General features: G+C 46.2%; 1 protein-coding gene across 2 annotated transcripts in view; it reads right to left on the reverse strand.

The window, feature by feature from the left end:
- COL20A1 (collagen type XX alpha 1 chain) overlaps positions 1-23,037 on the reverse strand; it is a 298,926-nt gene that overhangs the window by 75,523 nt on the left and 200,366 nt on the right. The window lies entirely within an intron of this gene.

Consider the following 23,037-nt stretch of genomic DNA (forward strand, 5'->3'; position numbering starts at 1 on the left):
ATAAAACTTAAGAGATCAGGTAAATTGAATGAGGGCCTTTGTGCTTAGTGCCAAGAATCCCCCTCAGACCAGGGCCGGTGCAGTGTCTGGGGACAGGCACAAGTTGAGACACCAGAATATATGCAGGTATCCTGCAGCTCACAGCACCGCCCCCTTTCTTTTTCTGTTACAGTTGACTTTGGACGGAGCAGCAGTGTGTGTACAGAGCATGGCGCAGCAGTGTGTGTACAGAGCATGGAGCAGCAGCGTGTGTACAGAGCATGGAGCAGCAGCGTGTGTACAGAGCATGGAGCAGCAGCGTGTGTACAGAGCATGGAGCAGCAGCGTGTGTACAGAGCATGAAGCAGCAGCGTGTGTACAGAGCATGAAGCAGCAGCGTGTGTACAGAGCATGAAGCAGCAGCGTGTGTACAGTGCATGAAGCAGCAGCGTGTGTACAGAGCATGGATCAGTAGTGTGTGTACAGAGCATGGAGCAGCAGCGTGTGTACAGAGCATGGAGCAGCAGTGTGTGTACAGAGCATGGGGCAGCAGTGTGTGTACAGAGCATGGAGCAGCAGTGTGTCTACAGAGCATGAAGCAGCAGCGTGTGTACAGAGCATGGTGCAGCAGCGTGTGTACAGAGCATGGTGCAGCAGCGTGTGTACAGAGCATGGAGTAGCAGCGTGTGTACAGAGCATGGAGCAGCGGCGTGTGTACAGAGCATGGAGCAGCAGGGTGTGTACAGAGCATGGGGCAGCAGCGTGTGTACAGAGCATGGAGCAGCAGCGTGTGTAAAGAGCATGGATCAGTAGCGTGTGTACAGAGCATGGAGCAGCAGCGTGTGTACAGAGCATGGAGCAGCAGCGTGTGTACAGAGCATGGAGCAGCAGCGTGTGTACAGAGCATGGAGCAGCAGCGTGTGTACAGAGCATAGAGCAGCAGCGTGTGTACAGAGCATGGAGCAGCAGCGTGTGTACAAAGCATGGAGCAGCAGCGTGTGTACAGAGCATGGAGCAGCAGCGTGTGTACAGTGCATGGAGCAGCAGCGTGTGTACAGAGCATGGAGCAGCAGCGTGTGTACAGAGCATGGAGAAGCAGCGTGTGTACAGAGCATGGAGCAGCAGTGTGTGTACAGAGCATGGATCAGTAGTGTGTGTACAGAGCATGGAGCAGCAGCGTGTGTACAGAGCATGGAGCAGCTGCGTGTGTACAGAGCATGAAGCAGCAGCATGTGTACAGAGCATGGATCAGTAGTGTGTGTACAGAGCATGGAGCAGCAGCGTGTGTACAGAGCATGGAGCAGCAGTGTGTGTACAGAGCATGGAGCAGCAGTGTGTGTACAGAGCATGGAGCAGCAGCGTGTGTACAGAGCATGGAGCAGTAGCGTGTGTACAGAGCATGGAGCAGCAGCATGTGTACAGAGCATGGAGCAGCAGCGTGTGTACAGAGCATGGAGCAGCAGTGTGTGTACAGAGCATGGAGCAGCAGTGTGTGTACAGAGCATGGAGCAGCAGTGTGTGTACAGAGCATGGAACAGCAGTGTGTGTACAGAGCATGGAACAGCAGTGTGTACAGAGCATGGAACAGCAGTGTGTACAGAGCATGGAACAGCAGCGTGTGTACAGAGCATGGAGCAGCAACGTGTGTACAGAGCATGGAGCAGCTCTGGGGAACTTAACAGAGTCAGGTATGAGCACAGCCTTGTGCCCTGCTGTGTGAATGCTTCACTTTCCCCTTCATTAACAATGTCGGCTGTCCTCATTATTATCTGTATCCAAACTGCTCCTAATCGATCCCGTTGTCAATCGGGAGCAGATCGGACATGTTGGAAACAATCGTCAGATTCTGTCACTCGGATGGGACATTGCATTGCGTGTACACAGCATGATGTCCTACCATATTATTATATAGTATTATGCGTGGCTGAGGGAGACCTTTCAGGAATCCCCTCCCCCTTGAAAATCCTGGGTTTGCCCCTGGCAGGCCATACGATTGTACGAGTATGCTCAAATCTCTGCGTTATATCGTATCACGCTATTATAACACAGGTTATAACAAACCAACAGAATGCAATATTATAGAAGGGCATAAAAACAGAGGGTAGTAGAATATGGGAAAATATAATCATATTCTGATCATACCCAAACTATTCGCCCCAACATCCATAAAAAGTTGCCATATCCACAATTTGAATGCCCTGTGTCAGTAAATAATACAACAACCGTGCTGTGCATGCTGTCAGACTAGGCAGGCAGCACCAGACCTGCTCCCTCTCTTTCTTAGAGCACGCCTACTACTGCCACCTACTCTCCAGTAAGCTTTAGGCTCCGCCCGTGATGAAGCATTGTTCCAATCACTGCCAAAAGATGATCAGGAAGTTCCTCCTCTTCGCCCCGCCTTCAGTACACACATGCTTTATCTCCTACAGAAAACCTGTCACCTCTTCCTTCTTGATGCCAGAATGAAACAACAAATTCAACACCCATGAGGAAGCACATCTTCAATCACTGCCAAAAGTTAACCAGGAAGTTCCTACGTGCCCTGACTTCATCCACACTGCGCACTCTGTCACATGAGGTAGGTATTGCCAGGTCCACTCCTTCACTTTCTCATAGAATGGCCACTACTGCCACCTACCCACTCTATGCTTCAGGCTTTACCCATGAGGAACACTCCTTCAATCACAGGCAAAAGATAACCAAGAATTTCCTCTGTGCCTTGACTTCAGCTCTGCTGTGCATGCTGTCAGAGGAGGCAGCCAACAGGCCTGCTCCCTCACTTTCTCAGAGCACGCCCACTACTGTCGCTTACTCTCCATATGCTCCAGGCTCCACCCATGAGGAAGCACTCATCCAATCACAGGCAAAAGATAACCAGGAAGTTCCTCTGTGCCTTGACTTCAGCTCTGCTGTGAAAGCTGTCAGAGGAGGCAGCCGACAGGCCTGCTCCCTCACTTTCTCAGAGCACGCCCACTACTGTCTCTTACCCTCCATAGGCTCCACCCATGAGGAAGCACTCATCCAATCACTGGCAAAAGATGACTAGGAAGTTCCTCTATGCCCCACCTTCAGTACACGTTTTATCTCCTACAGAAAACCTGTCACCTCTCATCTTAATGACAGAATGAAACAACAAATTCAATCCAAATCACACTAAACAATCCCCTCTCTGCAGGTTGGGTGTATGGATGATCAATGAGATGCATATATTTCTGAGTTAATTTATGCACAATTTTATGCAAATATATAGTAGTAAAAATGTTTCTGTACCGTGTTAGCCAAACAATATATGTAGGTAGAAAAAAACAAAGTCTTGTAAAAGTAATACCTTTTAATGGCTAACTGATAAAGTTAAATAATGCAAGCTTTCTGGGATCTAGTCCCCTTCTTCAGGCATATTTCTAGATGTTAGCTGTAGTAAAACACTGATGCAGGGAAGCTGCATGAAGATGGCAGTTGTACTGGTTGCTGTTTAGCAGTTAGATGTCAGGTGATCAGCAGGCTGGAGCCAGTGAGCTTATGCAAGCAAACATGAAATCTAGCAGGTTTCTGAAGATAGTGAAGCCAAGTCAATCATGTTACATAAGGAGTCATGAATCCCATTCCACAATTTAAACCTTCTGTTAATGTCTTGAACATTTTCATAAATTTGTACTCAGAAATCTTTCTTGCTTGTTCATTTTTGAAGTTACCCTTAAGAATAAATACTTTTAGATCTTGCATGCTGTGTCCTGGTTCGCAGAAGTGTTGGCCCACTGGTGTGTCCATTTTACCCTCATTAATTTTAAAGCGGTGATGGTTCATTCTTGTGCGCAGTTTTTGTCCTGTTTCTCCTATATAGATTCCTCTTGAGGGGCATTTCATGCAGCGTATCATGTATACAACATTGGATGATTCACAGGAAAATTGGTCTGATATTTGATGATATTTCTGTGAGTTTGGTATTTGTATTTGGCTTGTGCACAAGATATAAGGGCAGGTCTCACACCTTGCGTTATTACAGGGTAATGTGCCTGGAGTTTCTGGTGTAGATAATGCACTTCTGATAATCATTTGTCTCAAATTGGGAGGTTGTCTGAAAGCAAGCATTGGTAAATCAGGAAAAACTTCTTTCAGGCGTTTGTCTTTATGAAGTATCGGTTGCAGGGCTTTCGATATCTTCCTCAGTGTCTTTAATATTGGGTTGTAGGTGACCACTATTGGGACTCTGTTGTTTTCAGTCTTTGGGGTGTATTTCAATAGTTCCTCTCTAGATTTTAAAGTTGCTCTGTGTATTTGATCATCAACGATTCGTGGATGATATCCCTGATCTATGAATATATTACGTAGTGACATAAGTTGTCTGTCTCTGTCCTCTGAAACAGAACATATTCGGTTATACCTCAGAGCCTGGCTGTAAACAATAGATTTTTTGGTGTGTTCCGGGTGGAAACTATTCCACTTGAGGTAAATATGCCGGTCAGTTGGTTTACGGTAGATGGATGTTTCTAAAAATCTATCTTGTATATAAATTGTAGTATCCAGGAAACTGACATGGGAGGATGAAAAGTTGAGCGTTAACTTTATGTTCTTGTGGTATTCTGAGAAGTTTTTGTGGAATTTGATTAATTCTTCCTGTGATGCTGTCCAAATTAATAGGATATCGTCTATAAATCTGAAGTAAGCCCATGGTTTAATTTCACACGTTGAAAGGAAGTTTTCCTCCAATCTGGCAATAAATAAATTTGCATACTGGGGTGATATTCTACTTCCCATAGCACTGCCCATTGTCTGTAGATATACATCATTCCCAAATGAAAAATAGTTATGAGTTAGTATATATTTGATAAGTTGTAGTGTGGGCTCTGTTGGTAGATCATTCAACTGAAGGAAATGTTGGCAAGCTGCAATACCGTCCTCGTGTGGAATGTTGGTATAATGGGATTCAACATCCATTGTAGCCAGGATAGCACCCTCTGGGATTGGACCCATGGCAGTCAATTTATTAAGAAGGTCAGTGGTGTCCTGGATGTAGCTGGCTGTATTCCTTACCATGGGTTTAAGGATGTTTTCTACCCAGCCAGATATCTTTTCTGTTAGTGTCCCCAAACCAGAGATGATAGGTCGACCTGGGTTTCCTTCTTTGTGTATTTTTGGTAAGATATAGAAGGTGCCTATTTTCGGATTATCTGGTATTAATGTAAGTATGTTAGTTGATACTGAGGAAAGATCATTAAGCATATTCTTCAATTCCCTTGAGTATTGTAGCGTGGGGTTTGTTTCTAGTCTTTTGTAGTAGGTGTTGTTGGAGAGCTGTCTGTTTGCTTCTTGAACATAGGTGGATTTATCCAAAATCACTACAGCTCCTCCTTTGTTAGCTGGTTTAATTACTATGTTGTTATTGCTTTTAAGGTTCAGTATTGCTTTCCTTTCTTGAGTGTTGAGGTTGTAGCGTGTCTGTATTTGTTTGTCCAGTATCTCCAATTTGATTCTTTTCCTGAAGTTGTCAATATATTCTTCTAATTTCTTGTTCCGCCCTGATTTTGGTGTCCAGGTACTGCTCTTTTTGGTTTTGCTATTTGTAGGTTCGGTGTTTCCAAATGATGAATATTTAGGTTTGTTATGAAAAAATTCCTTTAGTCTTATCCTCCGAAAAAATTCTTCCATGTCACTACAAAATTCTGTTTCATCAAATCTTTTGGTGGGGCAAAAAGTGAGTCCTTTAGATAGAACAGCTAATTCAGTCTTGCTAGGGTTATAGCTGGACAAGTTAACCACAGGTAAAAGTTTGGCAGTTTTAGGCTCTGAATGGGGTTCACTTGTATCATTCTCCAGAATGTTTGCAGCTTTGAGTCTCAGGCTGTCGAGTTTATTTTTCTTGTTTTGAATTAAACGGTGCTGTAATTGTTTGTAGAATTTCTGTAATGTAGATTTAAAGCTTTCTGATGATGGTCCTTGCATTGTAGAATAGAGTAAATGTAGATTATCTTGGGTAATTCTCTTCTTGCTGTAACAAACCTTAATGAGATGATTCCTGATCCTTTCCGCTGTTCTGTAGCAGAGTTGCTGTGAAAAATGGGTGTTGAAGGTATGCTGAATTGGGTTTCTGATAGTAATACCTTTTGGGATCAGATTTTCTTTCTTGCACTTTGATAGAAAAAAGATGTCACTGTCTTGTTGTGCCAATTTCTTCAGTAGGGTTTTACATTCCAAATGTGTGCGGTACATTACGGTATCTTGCATGATGATAGTAGTAAAAATGTTTCTGTACCGTGTTAGCCAAACAATATATGTAGGTAGAAAAAAACAAAGTCTTGTAAAAGTAATACCTTTTAATGGCTAACTTTCCTCAGTATCAACTAACATACTTACATTAATACCAGATAATCCGAAAATAGGCACCTTCTATATCTTACCAAAAATACACAAAGAAGGAAACCCAGGTCGACCTATCATCTCTGGTTTGGGGACACTAACAGAAAAGATATCTGGCTGGGTAGAAAACATCCTTAAACCCATGGTAAGGAATACAGCCAGCTACATCCAGGACACCACTGACCTTCTTAACAAATTGACTGCCATGGGTCCAATCCCAGAGGGTGCTATCCTGGCTACAATGGATGTTGAATCCCTTTATACCAACATTCCACACTACAACTTATCAAATATATACTAACTCATAACTATTTTTCATTTGGGAATGATGTATATCTAAGTACAGACAATGGGCAGTGCTATGGGAAGTAGAATGTCACCCCAGTATGCAAATTTATTTATTGCCAGATTGGAGGAAAACTTCCTTTCAACGTGTGAAATTAAACCATGGGCTTACTTCAGATTTATAGACGATATCCTATTAATTTGGACAGCATCACAGGAAGAATTAATCAAATTCCACAAAAACTTCTCAGAATACCACAAGAACATAAAGTTAACGCTCAACTTTTCATCCTCCCATGTCAGTTTCCTGGATACTACAATTTATATACAAGATAGATTTTTAGAAACATCCATCTACCGTAAACCAACTGACCGGCATATTTACCTCAAGTGGAATAGTTTCCACCCGGAACACACCAAAAAATCTATTGTTTACAGCCAGGCTCTGAGGTATAACCGAATATGTTCTGTTTCAGAGGACAGAGACAGACAACTTATGTCACTACGTAATATATTCATAGATCAGGGATATCATCCACGAATCGTTGATGATCAAATACACAGAGCAACTTTAAAATCTAGAGAGGAACTATTGAAATACACCCCAAAGACTGAAAACAACATAGTCCTAATAGTGGTCACCTACAACCCAATATTAAAGACAGTGAGGAAGATATCGAAAGCCCTGCAACCGATACTTCATAAAGACAAACGCCTGAAAGAAGTTTTTCCTGATTTACCAATGCTTGCTTTCAGACAACCTCCCAATTTGAGACAAATGATTATCAGAAGTGCATTATCTACACCAGAAACTCCAGGCACATTACCCTGTAATAACGCAAGGTGTGAGACCTGCCCTTATATCTTGTGCACAAGCCAAATACAAATACCAAACTCACAGAAATATCATCAAATATCAGACCAATTTTCCTGTGAATCATCCAATGTTGTATACATGATACGCTGCATGAAATGCCCCTCAAGAGGAATCTATATAGGAGAAACAGGACAAAAACTGCGCACAAGAATGAACCATCACCGCTTTAAAATTAATGAGGGTAAAATGGACACACCAGTGGGCCAACACTTCTGCGAACCAGGACACAGCATGCAAGATCTAAAAGTATTTATTCTTAAGGGTAACTTCAAAAATGAACAAGCAAGAAAGATTTCTGAGTACAAATTTATGAAAATGTTCAAGACATTAACAGAAGGTTTAAATTGTGGAATGGGATTCATGACTCCTTATGTAACATGATTGACTTGGCTTCACTATCTTCAGAAACCTGCTAGATTTCATGTTTGCTTGCATAAGCTCACTGGCTCCAGCCTGCTGATCACCTGACATCTAACTGCTAAACAGCAACCAGTACAACTGCCATCTTCATGCAGCTTCCCTGCATCAGTGTTTTACTACAGCTAACATCTAGAAATATGCCTGAAGAAGGGGACTAGATCCCAGAAAGCTTGCATTATTTAACTTTATCAGTTAGCCATTAAAAGGTATTACTTTTACAAGACTTTGTTTTTTTCTACCTACATGCAAATATATACAGCTTTAAAATGGACTAATCAATTTAAATCTTGGTGGAACTTTATTGGTCCATTTTCAAGCTGCACATAGTTGCATAAAATGTACATACATTTGCATGAACTAAGAAATATTTGCATCTCATTGATCATCCCTAGTATCAGGTGTACTGGAATAATAATAATTTTCATGTCTCACTGGGATGTGCCTTTAACAGTGTGTAAAGTGTCATCCTGCTAAGCGAATGCCACTAATGTCACGCTTGCTTGTCACATGCATATAATGAACCGAGAAGAAGACAGGGGGATATCTACACAGAGCCAAACGCCAGCACTGACTGATGGGACACGTTAGAAGCTGCACACATGAAACTCTCCCAGTAATGGAGAGGAGGGAACCGGATTATCCACAAAGCAGGGCAAGATGGCGATCTCTGAGCCCAGGGTAGCAGGGAAAATAGGCCAATTTGGAGATTCAAAGGTGTCTATTGGGGGAATTAACATATAAAATGCTGGCTGAAACGCTGCGTGAATAGGATGCGGGATGTTATGGCCGCTCGCTCTGTACAGACGCCAAACCTCCTGGATTCTCATTATAACCAAATACTCTTACAGAAAAACTATCGCAAAAAATTGTAAAATTTTAAAAAACAAGTATGTATGTTTCTTCAAGAGTAAAATAAACTATAAATTAATTTTCTCCTCTGTTGCTGTCACTTACGGTAGTTAGTAGAAATCTGACGGAACCGACAGGTTTTTGAGTAGTCCATCTCTTCATGTATTCTCAGTATTTTATTTATATTTTATAAAAACACTTCCTGGAGAAGATCTATACAAAGATGCAGGCCACCTCCCCCCCCCCCCCCCCCCCCCAACATCTGTTTGCACACTATTCTGACAGTTGGACGGAGCAACTACCATTCACTAAGTGCTTTTGAAAATAAAAAAAAACATGAGAATCCCCCATGAGGAGATCGGCTAGCCCAAATCCTGTCAGTTAGGGATGATTCCGCCAGCGCTAAATTCCGTTACCATTACATTTCCGCAGAATTTTGCGGATTTCCGCGCAATTCCGCATTCCGGCGGAAAAATTTAAGTAATCACAAATGAAACCTCGTTTTTGTTAAATAGTAGGTAGCCCATGGGACCTAGTGGCTGGTTCACCGGTCATTTCTTCTTGCAGCAGCAGCAGCAGCAGGAGGTGTCGCTTACGCCATGGGGTCTAGCGGTGGTCCCATGGCGGTCGTTTTGGCGCCGCAGGAGGTGTCGCTTAAGCCATGGGACCTGGCGGTGGTCCCATGGCAGTGGTTTTGGCGCCGCAGGAGGTGTCGTGTAAGCTATGGGACCTGGTGGTGGTTCCATGGCGGTGGTTTTGGCGCCGAAGGAGGTGTCACGTAGGCTATGGGACGTATACAAAATGGTTGGGATAGGTGAGATAGCTAGGGAGCTGGTTGCTAACATAGGATTGATTGTTTTTTGTTAAGACTGTAATTGGTGCTGAAATAATTCTGATTTTCATGCAGAAATCCGTTTGGGTGGTTCTTGTAAGCCTCTGATTGGTGCAGAAATTCCGATTTTCATGAAGAAATCCTGTTGTTTTCACTTTAAGCTTCTTCTAGGGGCTTCCTTGTGATTGGCTTACAAAAATCCACATTCTGCCGGAATTACGCATCGCTCTGCGGAATTTCCGCTATAGCAATTCCATTCCGATGTGACGGAACCACCAAATTCGGTGAGCATCCCTACTGTCAGTTCTGTCAGATTCCTATTTACTACTGTGACAGCAGCACAGGAAAAAAGTAAAGTGATGTACCTCTCATTTTACTCTCGGAGAAATGTATACTTTTATTTCTGTGTTTTCATTTCAATTTTTTTTTTTGTAATAGTGGTCCTTTAAAGGAAATCTTTACGGAGGGCTAATGAAAGCGGCGAGTGCCCTCCTCATTGTAAATATAGGAGAATGCAAACCAATTGTTAAGCGGTCATACTGGTCGTTCAGCTGATTATAGAGTCAGGCATACAGCAGGCATGCAGCTAGACTGGCCAGAGTAAAGCCTCATGCGTAGAGCAGGATCATCCACCAGGCAACCTAGGCAGCTGCTTGGGGCCCACCTGCTACGTTCTCTGACCTCTTTTCGCTTCAGCTTATCAAAAGGGACCACAAGGCGGCCCCAAATCTACTACCTTGCCTAGGACCCTCATTACATCTCAATCCATCTCTGCTTCACACAGACAGACATTTGTTGGCCGCAAGCATAATTTGGGGGGTGATGGTGTGATGTCTACACAAGCATCTTAAAGGGAACCTGAAGTGAGAGTTATATGGAGGCGGCCATATGCATTTCCTGTTAAACAATACCAGTTGCCTGGCAGCCCTGCTGGTCTCTTTGGCTGCAATAGTGTCTGAATAATACACGTGAAACAAGCATGCAGCTAATCCAGTCACACTTCCTGGCCCAGAGGGGGGGGGGGAGTAGGGGTGGTTCAAAGAAATGTCAATAATTCCAAAATTATGCAACTTCTGTTGACAAATGTATACAGCTTGATAATGGACCAGTGCAATTCCACCGTGGCTGCTGCCCTATTCCTGCAGACATACAAGGTTGATCCCCAAAGCTTTTCCCTAAAGGACCGTTCACTTATTAGAATTTGCGTGCGATTTGATTGTGATTTCGCTTAGGTCGCACTGCTAAGGTATTCCAATGGCATCGTATTTGACCCACATCTTTCTTATTTGGCTTGCAGTGATTTTTTTTCCCGTGTGCAATTCCGATGCATTAGAAACCCAGAAAAATAGTGAAAATCGCTTTTGATTTTGAAGTTAGATACATTGTCATGTAACTTAGAATCACTGGTCTGCACAGGAAAATCGCAATCCCCAAGAAATAGAATAAATAATGTGCACAAAAACAAGGAGGGGAAAAAAAATCAAAGGACAACATTGAAAAATTGCAGAATCAGACATGCACAAAATCGCATGCAGAATTGAATGGATAAGTGTGAATGTCACCGAAGGTGAACCAAGTCATATAATATATTCCTAAATGTCTACTCTCTTTTGCAGATTTTACAGTAGAGTCTCTGTTATCGATTGGCTGTCGGGGAGAGGGATAAAATATAAAGAAAATATGTTTTCTTATTTTAAAAAAAAATAAAAAAAATTTTTTTAGATTGCAGCAGCAATCAGATGCCACCAACAGAAAGCTCTGTTGGTGGCAACAAAAGGGGGACAGATTAATTTGTGTGCTTAAGTTGTATGGCTCTGCAGCGAGCTATTAAAGCTGCAGAGCACTGAAAAACTGGCCTGGTCACTGGGGGGCCGGGTGTAAGCCTGTGGTCCTTAAAGGACCTCTGTCACAAAAAATTTAAAATTTAAAATACATGTACACATATACAAATAAGAAGTACTTTTCCTCCAGAGTAAAATGAGCCATAAATTACTTTTCCCCCATGTTGCTGTCATTTACAGTAGGTAGGAGAAATCTGACAGAACCAAAAGATTTTGGACTAGCCCATCTTTTCAAAAGGGGGGGGGGGGTTCTCAGGGTTTTCTTCACTTAGTGAATGGCAGTTGCTCCATCCAACTGCCAAACAAGTGTATACTGAGCAGAGAGGCTGGCCAGGATCTTTGTATAAATCTTTTTCAGGGAATGTCTTTATAAAGAATAAAGGCCATGCTGAGAATCCCCAATGAAAAGATGGACTAACCCAAAACCTGTCGGTTCTGTCAGATTTCTGCTACCTACTGTAAGTGGAAGAAACATAGGAGAAAAGTCATGTATGGCTCATTTTACTCTGGAAGAAATGTACTTCTTATTTGTACGTGTTTTAAATTTTATGATTTTCGCGACATTTCCTCTTAGTGGTTAAAATACTGTAATTAAAAACATATTAACCTTGGGGAGCCATGGAACCAGTCTTTAAAGTGACACTTATAATATAATAAATTGTACGCAATGCTCACTCTGACGTAAAGGAAACACACACACACACAAGACGCAAGTAAGGCATAAAACTATGAATCTCAGGGTATAGTGCACTGGTGGAGGAGAGGACTGACTCCAGCAGGAGATGTGGAGCACAGAGCAGGCGTAGCTCCGAGCAACCACAATAACACTTAAAGTTTGCTCAGTACAAAAGCAGTGCTGAGGCGTTGTTAACCAGAACTTAGAGAGAAAAGGACAGACCGACAGAATGAACACTTGCTAATCTAGTCACTCCTCAGTGGCAGCAAGGATTCACAAACAGGACAGACTGGAACGAGGCAGCCACTCGCGACCGCAGCGATGGCTTACCTCGCAAGAACAGGACTGAAAGGATTTGTTACTCCTCCATAAGAGATGGCGCAATCCACAAGGCAAGACAAAGACAGAGCAACAAACAGGTACAGGAAATACACAAATATATACAGTAATCCGCGTCGCAATATGGAAAATAACAAACGCGCTAGTATGCCTATATATTGGCAATGAACCAATATATGACGCAACACTAACTAAGATGCAATAATCCGCGTCGCAATATGGAAAATAACAAACGCGCTAGTATGCGTATACATTGGCAATGAACCAATATATGACGCAAGACTAGCAAAATAACAAATCTAACTAAGATACAAGTAAAACTGCAGCCAGCAGTACATGCTGCAAAAGCGATCAGGACAACTCTATTTTAAACTATAAAACAAAGCAGAAATAATGACCATTTGAACTTCCCTGCAGTAAAACCTTATCTGAAGAGGTCTCTCACTGTTTCTTTGATGTATAAGTGCTTCAGAAATAAAGGACCGTCTTCAACCCAAGTTGGGTCGAATAGCTCTTTTGCATAGATAACAACTGAAGTTTCTTAACTTTTACTGTACTGGAAACAATATGAGACTCTTTTCTTTGCTACTACTGTTCTATTTCTGAGCTGTACTACACATACAATTCATTAGATCATATATTTGTTTTCTATTTAGTGTCCCTTTAAGCACAGGAGATTCCACATTAAACCTAAGAATTTGGCCTTCACCACCAGAGATGTGGCGAACTGTTCGCCCGGCGAACATTTCTGGAGCTCTTACTACTTCCGGGTCGCACTGACCCGGAGTAGTACGCATGCGCTGCCCGGCTGAGCGCGTCCTAGATCGCGCTCCTGTTCCCGGGCACTCTCTGCGCATGAGCGTGACGTCATTCATGACGTCACGCACACGCGCAGAAAGTGCCCGGCAACAGGAGCGTGATCTAGGACGCACTCAGCCGGGCAGCGCAGGCGTACTACTCCGGGTCAGTGCGACACGGAAGTAGTAAGAGCCCCAGGGATTTGGAGATGTTCGCCGGCGAACGGTTCGGGAACCGTTTGCCACATCTCTATTCACCACTGTGAGTAATGCTGGGGATTTGTGTTGGTTGGTTGAAACTGTTGGTTAGTTGAGTTCCGGATAGCAGGGGCTAGTAGAATGGCCAGATGGACGATAGAATCATGTCATAAAAATAAATCAAGCTCCGCCCCTGATTATAATATGTAGCAAATACTGACAACAAGAAAGAAAGATTTTTTGTTCCTTTCCTTTGGTATAGTCTAATTGGCTGAGTCAGTAAAACAATTATTTTTGTGAACAGATGCAAAAATATGAAACCTGGGATAGGATATAAGTAAAACCAGGTCACAGCCTGACACACATCACACAAAGAGCCTGACGCCCGTTTCACGGTTTAGCAATCTGCTTCATCAGACGCACATTACATCATTAGTCTCGGGGTAATTACAGTGTACATTCCCATAAACATAACGTTATAGATGTTGTTTACGCGATTACTTACTTGTTGAGGTCTTGAAACTGACAGCTGTTCATTAAAGTCTTCCTTGATAATTTAATATTGATTTTTAGAAATACATTGTTACTACATGTAATATGCCTGTGATGAAGAGGTCTGTTGAACCGTGAAACGCGTGTCAGGCTGTAACCTGATGTTCCTTCTCTCCTTGTATTGTATCCTAGTTCAGATGTTTTTACATCTATTTAATACAGGTTTATCCATGCTTTACTAAAAACATTGGATTGGTCTACAAAAAAAACCCCTATTCTTCAACATCAGTGCAATAGGGGGCAGTGCTTGAGGCTCTTTTCTATATAGGCACCAATTATTATAATTATTTATTGTATATATAAACCACCAACATATTACGCAGCGCTGGACAATGTATACATACAATGGTACAAAGGATGGCAGATGCAACGTAACAAGGTTATACAACATAGGACAAAGCTACAGTATACAAGGAAAACAGGGTACAAGATGCAGGATCATGTGATTTGGGCTGGTTATTAGGTAGGTCCAGTAATACAAGTACGAGGCTGTCATAGGAAAGAAGCGCACGATAATGTAGAATACACTAGGGAAGGGAGGACCATGCCAAAGGAGCCAGTGCAGAGTTTTACAGAGGTGGGCTGCAGATGCAGAGCGGTGAGAAGAATGTATGAACCTTGTAGCCACATTCATAATTGATTGAAGAGGGGCAATGCGATTCCAGGGGAGATCAGACAGAAGGGAGTTACAGTAATCAAGGCGGGAGATGATGAGGACATGGATGAGCAGCTTGGTGAAGTCCAGGGTCAGGAAGGGCAGATCTTGGAGATATTGCAGAGGTGAAGTTGCAGGCTTTGGTGACGTTTTGATGTGGGGGATGAAGGAAAGAGCAGAGTCCAGGGTGACGCCCAGACAGTGGGCCTGGAGTGGGAGGTAGGGCAAATGGTCGTGTTATCGATCATGAAAGGGATATCCGAGAGGGGTGTAGTAGCTCACTTTTGTCTTCAGGAACCTAGCTGACATCCAGGAGGAAATAGTTGAAAGGCACGAGGAGACCTTGTCCATGGTGGTGGAGGGGAAAGAGGGGTACGGAGGTTAATCTGAGTGTCGTCGGCATAAAGGTAGTATTTGAAGCCCAGGGAAGAGATGACTTTACCAATGCAGGAAGTGTATGTTGAGAACAGAATGGGGCCCAGAACAGACCCCTGGGGCACCCTAATTGAGGGGCAGAGGTTGAGGAGGAACCATTGAATGGAGGGTGTTCAACATCAGCTTTCCAAAATATACCTTCTTTATTGGAACAAATGCATATCATCACAGTGGTCACCACATCCCCATGGAATGCTTGACGAGTTTCTGACTCCAAAGGGTCGTTAATCCTAGTGCTATGATCTGCCATTTTGTGGGGGCTTGCTGGTCATTGCGCTGCTATGTATTGTATTGATGTGTATCAATAAAGAACATTTTATGGAAGGGGTATATTAATAAGCAGACCTTTGTTTGGTGTGAAGTGGCATCCTATCCTGCAACCCCATACCTATGCCTGCCACTACTGGGCTTCATAGCTAGAAGTAGAGGAGCCTTGATACTTGGATTAGAGGTTCTTGTCTATAGGCACAATACAGGAGAGTGCAAGGTAGGGGGACCAAACACCCTAAAAAAGAAGAAGTCAAGAGCCCAAATGGTGCAGTATATCTCACAAATGGAGATGGTTCAAACCTCAGATTTTAAGTTCGCGAACTTCTGCAAAAGTACGGTTTGCGTGAACTTTCGCAAATCGCAATGGCCTTCAATGGAGATGCGAACTTTGAAAACTAGAAACATTTATACTGGCCACAAAAGTGATGGAAAAGATGTTTCAAGGGGTCTAACATCAGAGTTTTTGCATCGAGGAGTGGGATACACGCCAAAAGTCCCGGGGAAAAATCTGGATTTGACGCAAAGCAGCGTTTTAAAGGCAGAAATCACATTGCATGCTAAATTGGAGGCCTAAAGTGCTTTACAACATCTTGCATGTGTATACATCAATCAGGGAGTGTAATTAGAGTACTGCTTCACACTGACAGACCAAACTCACTGTGTAACGCACCGCACACAGCTGTTTGTGTATTGAAGGCCATGCTTGACTGGTGCGCACCATGGCCAGAGTGCAGGCCATGGCGGTTTTCAAGCCCATATGGTCACCGGGCTGAGTGACTGTCCCAAAAAAAATATTATAGCAGCCGCTGGAGTCCTGCACTCTGTTGGTGGTGGTGGAGAAGGCAGTCAAGCGGCCTGCAGGCAGAGATGCCGTGTGGGGACCGACTTAGTCTTGGGGCAGGCAGTCACACTTTTGTGTGCTGCTTTTCCTCAGGTGGTCATCCCATTGCAGTTTGTGCTTTGTAATCATGTGCCTTCGTAAGGTAGTTGTCCCTACGCGGGTCTTGGTCTTTCCACGGCTTAATTTTCGGTGGCAGAGAGTACAGATGGAATTGCTCTCATCTGAGGCAGACACACAAAAAATGTCCACATTGCTGAGCCCTGTGATGATAGGACTTTGGTGATGGCTGCCGACTGAGTATTAAGTGGGGTGCCAGAATCAGAGTAGGAGGAGGAAGATATGTCACGCTTCCGTGCAGATGCTGAGAAAGATAAGGTGTTTTGTGTTAAATAGTCAACTAGGTCCTGACAATATTGGAAGTTGATGGCACGTGCCCTCTTCTGAACACTGTACTTTGGTCGAGGGCCGCACGAAATCACGACAGCGCGACCTCGACCAGACCTGCCAGGTGGCCTGCCTCTGGCTCTGCCTCTTGTTTTGTCCATATTGGGGGGGATGAAGTGAAAGACTTGACTTATACAATGTACAGTTATACAGGTGCAGTGAACAGGTTGCAGTGACTGCTGGTACAACAACGTGCGGTTACACAGGTGCAGTTAACAGGTATGCATGGACTGGTATATAAAAGAGCATGCGGTCACACAGGTGCAGTGAACAGGTATACAGTGACTGGTATTACAAATGTGCAGCTGTCACACACACACATAGGTACCGTGAACAGGTGCAGTGACACTGCGTGAGGTCACGTAGGTAGGTAGGTAGGTGCACTGAACAACAACAACAGGTGGGTATGAAGTGATTATTATTACAAATGTGTAGCTGCCTGTCACACACAGGTACTCTGAACAGGTGTGGTCACATAGGTAGGTAGGTAGGTAGGTAGGTAGGTGCACTGAACAACAACAACAGGTGTGTATGCAGTGATTGTTATTACAAATGTGCAGCTGCCTGTCACACACACAGGTAGTCACTGAATGTGCTGGGCCTGGCAGTGGCACAGTAGGAATTACCAAGGCTGTATATGACAAGTGTCTGTGGGACACACACAAGGAAAAAAAAATAGATCACAAGAACAACATTAGCTCTCAAAAGAGCTGTTGAGGATGAGGAGTGCTTTTTAGCAATAAGGTCAGCAAGAAGGAGCAACCTAACAAGCCTAACACAAGAGCCTAACTAAGCTTTCCCTGTCAGCAGCAGCAAGGTTTTCTCCCTTCTCTAATTACTGCAGCCATATGAGTGAGTGAAATGGCTGACGCTGCCTGCATTTTATAAGGGAGTGTAGCCTGATTGGCTACCCTGTGCCTGCTGACTGTGATGTAGAGGATCAAAGTTGACCCTACTGATGTAATATAGGGGGCTGGTCGAACCACCATAAAGTTTGCGTTCGATCGCGAACCACCGAAGTTCACATTCGGGCCATATCTAATCACAAAAAAAATGTGATGAAAAACAAAAGGATTAGGGTACTCACAAAGGAAGGTTGCAGGAGGGGCAACCAACCGCTGAAAGCAGGTGGAGACCTATAAACCCAACTACACTCAGTTGTCCGGTTGGAGCTAGATCCGGTCGCACTCTTGAGAAAAACAACAAATGGTCCTATCGATGGCAAAGCCACTAAGTACCTAAGTACTACCGTCCCAAAGGAGAGTGAAAAGCACAAAGGGGGTAACCTGAAGTAGTTAAAGTTAAAAGAAGCTAAAAACAGAAAAATAGGGGTGGCACTGGCTAACCTCAATAATGACAAGTTCATATAAATATGAATTTTAATAAGTAAAGGCAACGCGTTTCGTTAGTCTGCGCCCACTTCATCAGGCCAAAATAAGTGCCAGAATTGTATGAGAGCCAGCGCCTCAGAGCCAGGTACAGAGGACCTCAGAGCCAGGTGCAGAGGACCTCAGAGCCAGGTGCAGAGGACCTCAGAGCCAGGTGCAGAGCACCTCAGAGCCAGGTGCAGAGCACCTCAGAGCCAGGTACAGAGGACCTCAGAGCCAGGTGCAGAGGACCTCAGAGCCAGGTGCAGAGGACCTCAGAGCCAGGTGCAGAGCACCTCAGAGCCAGGTGCAGAGGACCTCAGAGCCAGGTGCAGAGGACCTCAGAGCCAGGTGCAGAGGACCTCAGAGCCAGGTGCAGAGGACCTCAGAGCCAGGTGCAGAGGACCTCAGAGCCAGGTGCAGAGGACCTCAGAGCCAGGTGCAGAGGACCTCAGAGCCAGGTGCAGAGGACCTCAGAGCCAGGTGCAGAGGACCTCACAGCCAGGTGCAGAGGACCTCACAGCCAGGTGCAGAGGACCTCACAGCCAGGTATGGAGGACCTCAGAGCCAGGTATGGAGGACCTCAGAGCTAGGTGCAGAGGACCTCAGAGCTAGGTGCAAAGGACCTCAGAGCCAGGTGCAAAGGACCTCAGAGCCAGGTATGGAGGACCTCAGAGCCAGGTATATAGGACCTCAGAGCTAGGTGCAGAGGACCTCAGAGCCAGGTATAGAGGACCTCAGAGCTAGGTGCAGAGGACCTCAGAGCTAGGTGCAGAGGACCTCAGAGCCAGGTATGGAGGACCTCAGAGCCAGGTATGGAGGACCTCAGAGCCAGGTATAGAGGACCTCAGAGCTAGGTGCAGAGGACCTCAGAGCCAGGTATGGAGGACCTCAGAGCAGTGGTGCTCAAATACCCCTTTTCAAAATTCGAGTTAGGTCGAATTCGAATAGTAAATTATTCGAGGTCAGTCGAATATTCGAGTCGAATAATTTTTACTATTCGATTCGACCTCGGAATTCGAGCTCACTATTCGAGTCGGTATTCGAGCTCATTATTCGAGCTGACTATTCGAAATGGCCTTAAATAGCTTCCAACACTTGTTTTGAGGGTGAATGATGCAAGAAACCTCTTTTTTTCCAAGTAACAACAGCAAGTGATTATGTGGGGATGTTCCTTTAAAAAAAAAAAAAAGTTGTGTCTAGAAATTCCTCCTCCTCCTCCTCCTCCTCCTCCTCCTCCTTCTTTTCTCTTTTCAAAATTTTTTTTTTTAAAGAAATGCAGCTTTTTTTGAGCGTAACAAATAGCTGGTGGCGCACGCATGTTGGAAGCGCCATTGTATGTGCTCCCTGGCAGTGGAAACACACAGACAGCAGGAGGTAAATTCAGCAGCAGGAGGAGGAGGATGAGTGTGTGGCAGCAGGCAGTCAATGAGGCAGGCAGCGTGACATAATAGCCCTGGTACCTAGCGGTGATACCAGGGCTGTAAATAAACACAGCAGGCAGGAGGTCCCAGACAGCGGTCGTGCAGCCCACATTGTGTCCAATACACAACTGGGACAACACAGTTTTCAACCCGGGCACCTCAGAAAAATTAAACCTTTTTTTTTTTTGGTTTTTTTTGTTTTGTTTTTACAACCAATTACACAGATATAGCTATTTTTTGACGTAATAGCTGGTGGCAGAGTGGCAGCAGAAGGTAAATCTGTGTACCCTGGCAGTGGGAAACACAGACAGACAGACAGCAGCAGCAGCAGGAGGAATGGAGGAGTAATTATGTGTGCAGCTATTGTTTGACGTAATAGCTGGTGGCAGAGTGGCAGCAGAAGGTAAATCTGTGTACCCTGGCAGTGGGAAACACAGACAGACAGCAGCAGCAGCAGGAGGAATGGAGGAGTAATGTGAGCAGCTATTGTTTGACGTAATAGCTGGTGGCAGAGTGGCAGCAGAAGCTAATTCTGTGTACCCTGGCAGTGGGAAACACAGACAGACAGCAGCATCAGCAGGAGGAATGGAGGAGTAGTGTGAGTGTGGCAGCAGGTAGGCAGCGTGACATAATAGCCCTGGTACCTAGCGGTGATACCAGGCCGTAAATGAACACAACAGGAGGTCCCAGACAGCGGTCGTGCAGCCCACATCGTGTCCAATACACAACTGGGACAACACAGTTTTCAACCCGGGCACCTCAGAAAAATTAAACCTTTTTTTTTTTTTTAATGTTTTTTTGGTTTTGTTTGTAAAACAAATTACACAGATATATAGCTATTGTTTGACGTAATAGCTGGTGGCAGAGTGGCAGCAGAAGGTAAATCTGTGTACCCTGGCAGTGGGAAACACAGACAGACAGCAGAAGGGCAGTACACAGCAGCCCACTGTAGGTGTAAAATGTGTGGCTGCAGGCGACGTAATAGTCAAAGTGAACCAGGCTGGCTTAGTGAGCAGGAGCCAGGAGGTGGTAAAGGGTGGTAAGGCACATTAACGATGGTTCTTAGCCAGTTCATGTCCCCCTCTCGCCGACAACAGGGGCCAGGAACTCGCCTTCCACCCACGCCTGGTTCATCTTGAGAAACGTCAGTCTGTCCACAGACTTGTGAGACAGACGTGAGCGTTTCTCGGTGACCACACCACCAGCTGCACTGAAGCAGCGCTCGGACAGCACGCTGGAAGGGGGGCAGGACAGCACTTCCAGGGCGTACTGCGCCAGCTCGCTCCAGATCTCCAGGCGCTTGACCCAATACTCCATGGGATCAACAGGGGCATCGCTGTCAAGCCCGCTGTAGGACCCCATGTAGTCAGCCACCATGCGGGTCAGGCGCTGGCTGTGACCGGTGGAGGATGCTGCTGCATGCACCTCCTCTCTAGTCACTGCTGCCGGAGCCTCTACAGTCCTGTAGAGCTCATGGCTGAGAGACAGCAGGTCTGTGGGGCGCTTGCTGCTGGATGCAGGCACCTGCTGCTGCCTCTGTGCTGGCTGCTGGACAGTGGGGGTGGAAGGCTGGGGGAAGGCTTCCTCCAAGCGCTCAACAAGGGCCTGCTGCAAGCTCCTTATTTGTTGCGCTGGGTCTCCTCCTGCAGGCGGCAGGAACTGGCTCAACTTCCCCTTGAGGCGTGGGTCCAACATCATGCTGATCCAGATGTCCTCCCTCTGCTTCATCTGGATCACCCTGGGGTCTCTGCGCAGGCACGTCAGCATGTGCGCTGCCATTGGGAAGAGGCGGGCCACATCTGCTGGCACATCGACGGCAGTGCTGCTGTCCTCATCCTCCTCCTCTGCCTCGTCAGCCTCATCCTCTCTCCACCCCCGCACCAACTCAGCTGCACTGTGCTGCTCCCCCTCATCACCAGCAAGGTCAGGGACCTCCACCAAGTCCTCCTCCTCCTCCCCCTCAGAGGTGGACTGTGCAGCTGCTTGCCGCTCCTGCTGGTCCAAGGCTGCCGCTCCCTGTTCCAGCAAAGCATTGAGGGCCCTGTTCAGCAGACAAACCAGGGGCACCCACTCGCAGACCATAGCATGGTCCCTGCTCACCATGTTAGTGGCCTGCAGAAAGGGAGCCAGCACTAAGCACACCTGCTGCATGTGCCTCCAGTCATCATCGGGGACGATGGACGGGATGTTGCTGGTCTTGTCCCTTCTCTGAGCGGCGGAAACAGTGGCCAGGGCAAGGTACTGGTTGACAGCGTGCTTCTGTTCAACCAGACGCTCCAACATCGCCAGGGTGGAGTTCCAGCGAGTCGGAACGTCAAGGATCAGCCGATGGCGTGGCAGATCCAGCTCCTTTTGCACGTCTTCCAGGCTCGCACAGGCTGCAGCCGAGCGCCGGAAGTGACGCACAACGTTCCTTGCCGTTTCCAGCAGTTCGCCCATCCCCTGGTAGGTGCGCAAGAACTTCTGCACTACCAGGTTCAGCACGTGGGCAAGACAAGGGATGTGGGTCAGGTTTCCCCTGTCTATTGCGGCAACCAGATTGGCCCCATTGTCGGCCACCACCTCTCCGACTCTGAGGCCTCTGGGGGTCAGCCAAATCCTCTCCTGCTCCTGGAGTTTGGCCAACACATGGGTTGCCGTCAGCTTGGTCTTCCCAAGGCTGACCAAGTGCAGCAGCGCTTGGCAGTGGCGGGCCTTCACGCTGCTGCTGAGGCGGGGGGTTTGGCCAGGTGTGCCGGAGGATGGCAGAGGATCGGAGGAACCTGCTGCAGTTCCCCTGACCCTGCGGGGTGGCACCACCCACTGTGTTGCTGCTGCTGCTGTGCCCGCTGCTGCTCTCCCATCCTCACCCCCTTCCACCAAGCTGACCCAGTGGACAGTGAAGGACAGGTAGCGGCCTGTCCCGAAGCGGCTGCTCCAGGAGTCCATGGTGACGTGGACCCTTTCACCAACCGCGTGCTCCAGCCCTCGCTCCACATTGGCCATCACAAAGCGGTGCAGTGCAGGAATGGCCTTGCGGGAGAAAAAGTGTCTGCTGGGGAGCTGCCAGTCTGGGGCTGCGCAAGCAAGCAGCGCACGAATGTCGCTCCCCTCCTGCACGAGCGTGTACGGCAGGAGTTGGGAGCACATGGCCCGTGCCAGCAAGCCGTTCAGCTGCCGCACGCGACGGCTGCTGGGAGGCAGAGCCCTAACCACCCCCTGGAAGGACTCGCTCAAAAGGCTCTGGCGTGGCCTTTTGCTGGCACGGGAATCAGCAGACACAGCGGAGGAGGCCACTGAGGACTGGCTGCCAGAACAGGCCTCAGTGTCGGCAGCAGGAGTTGCAGAGGGGGGAGGAGCAGTGCGTTTCCGCACTCCTGCTGGTGCTGCTGGAGGAGCAGGAGGGCGGGTGGCTGCTGCTGCTGCTGCTGCTGAAGGCTGTGCAGTGATGGGTGTGGTGCCACTGCCAGCACCAGATGCCTTCAGCCTCTGGAACTCCTCATGCTGGTGGAAATGTTTCGCAGCAAGGTGGTTGATGAGCGAGCTGGTGCTGAACTTTAAGGGGTCTGCACCTCTGCTCAACTTCCGCTGACAGTGGTTGCAAGTGGCGTACTTGCTGTACA

The sequence above is a fragment of the Hyperolius riggenbachi genome, chromosome 12 (assembly GCF_040937935.1).
Source record: "Hyperolius riggenbachi isolate aHypRig1 chromosome 12, aHypRig1.pri, whole genome shotgun sequence".
Lineage (NCBI taxonomy): Eukaryota > Metazoa > Chordata > Amphibia > Anura > Hyperoliidae > Hyperolius > Hyperolius riggenbachi.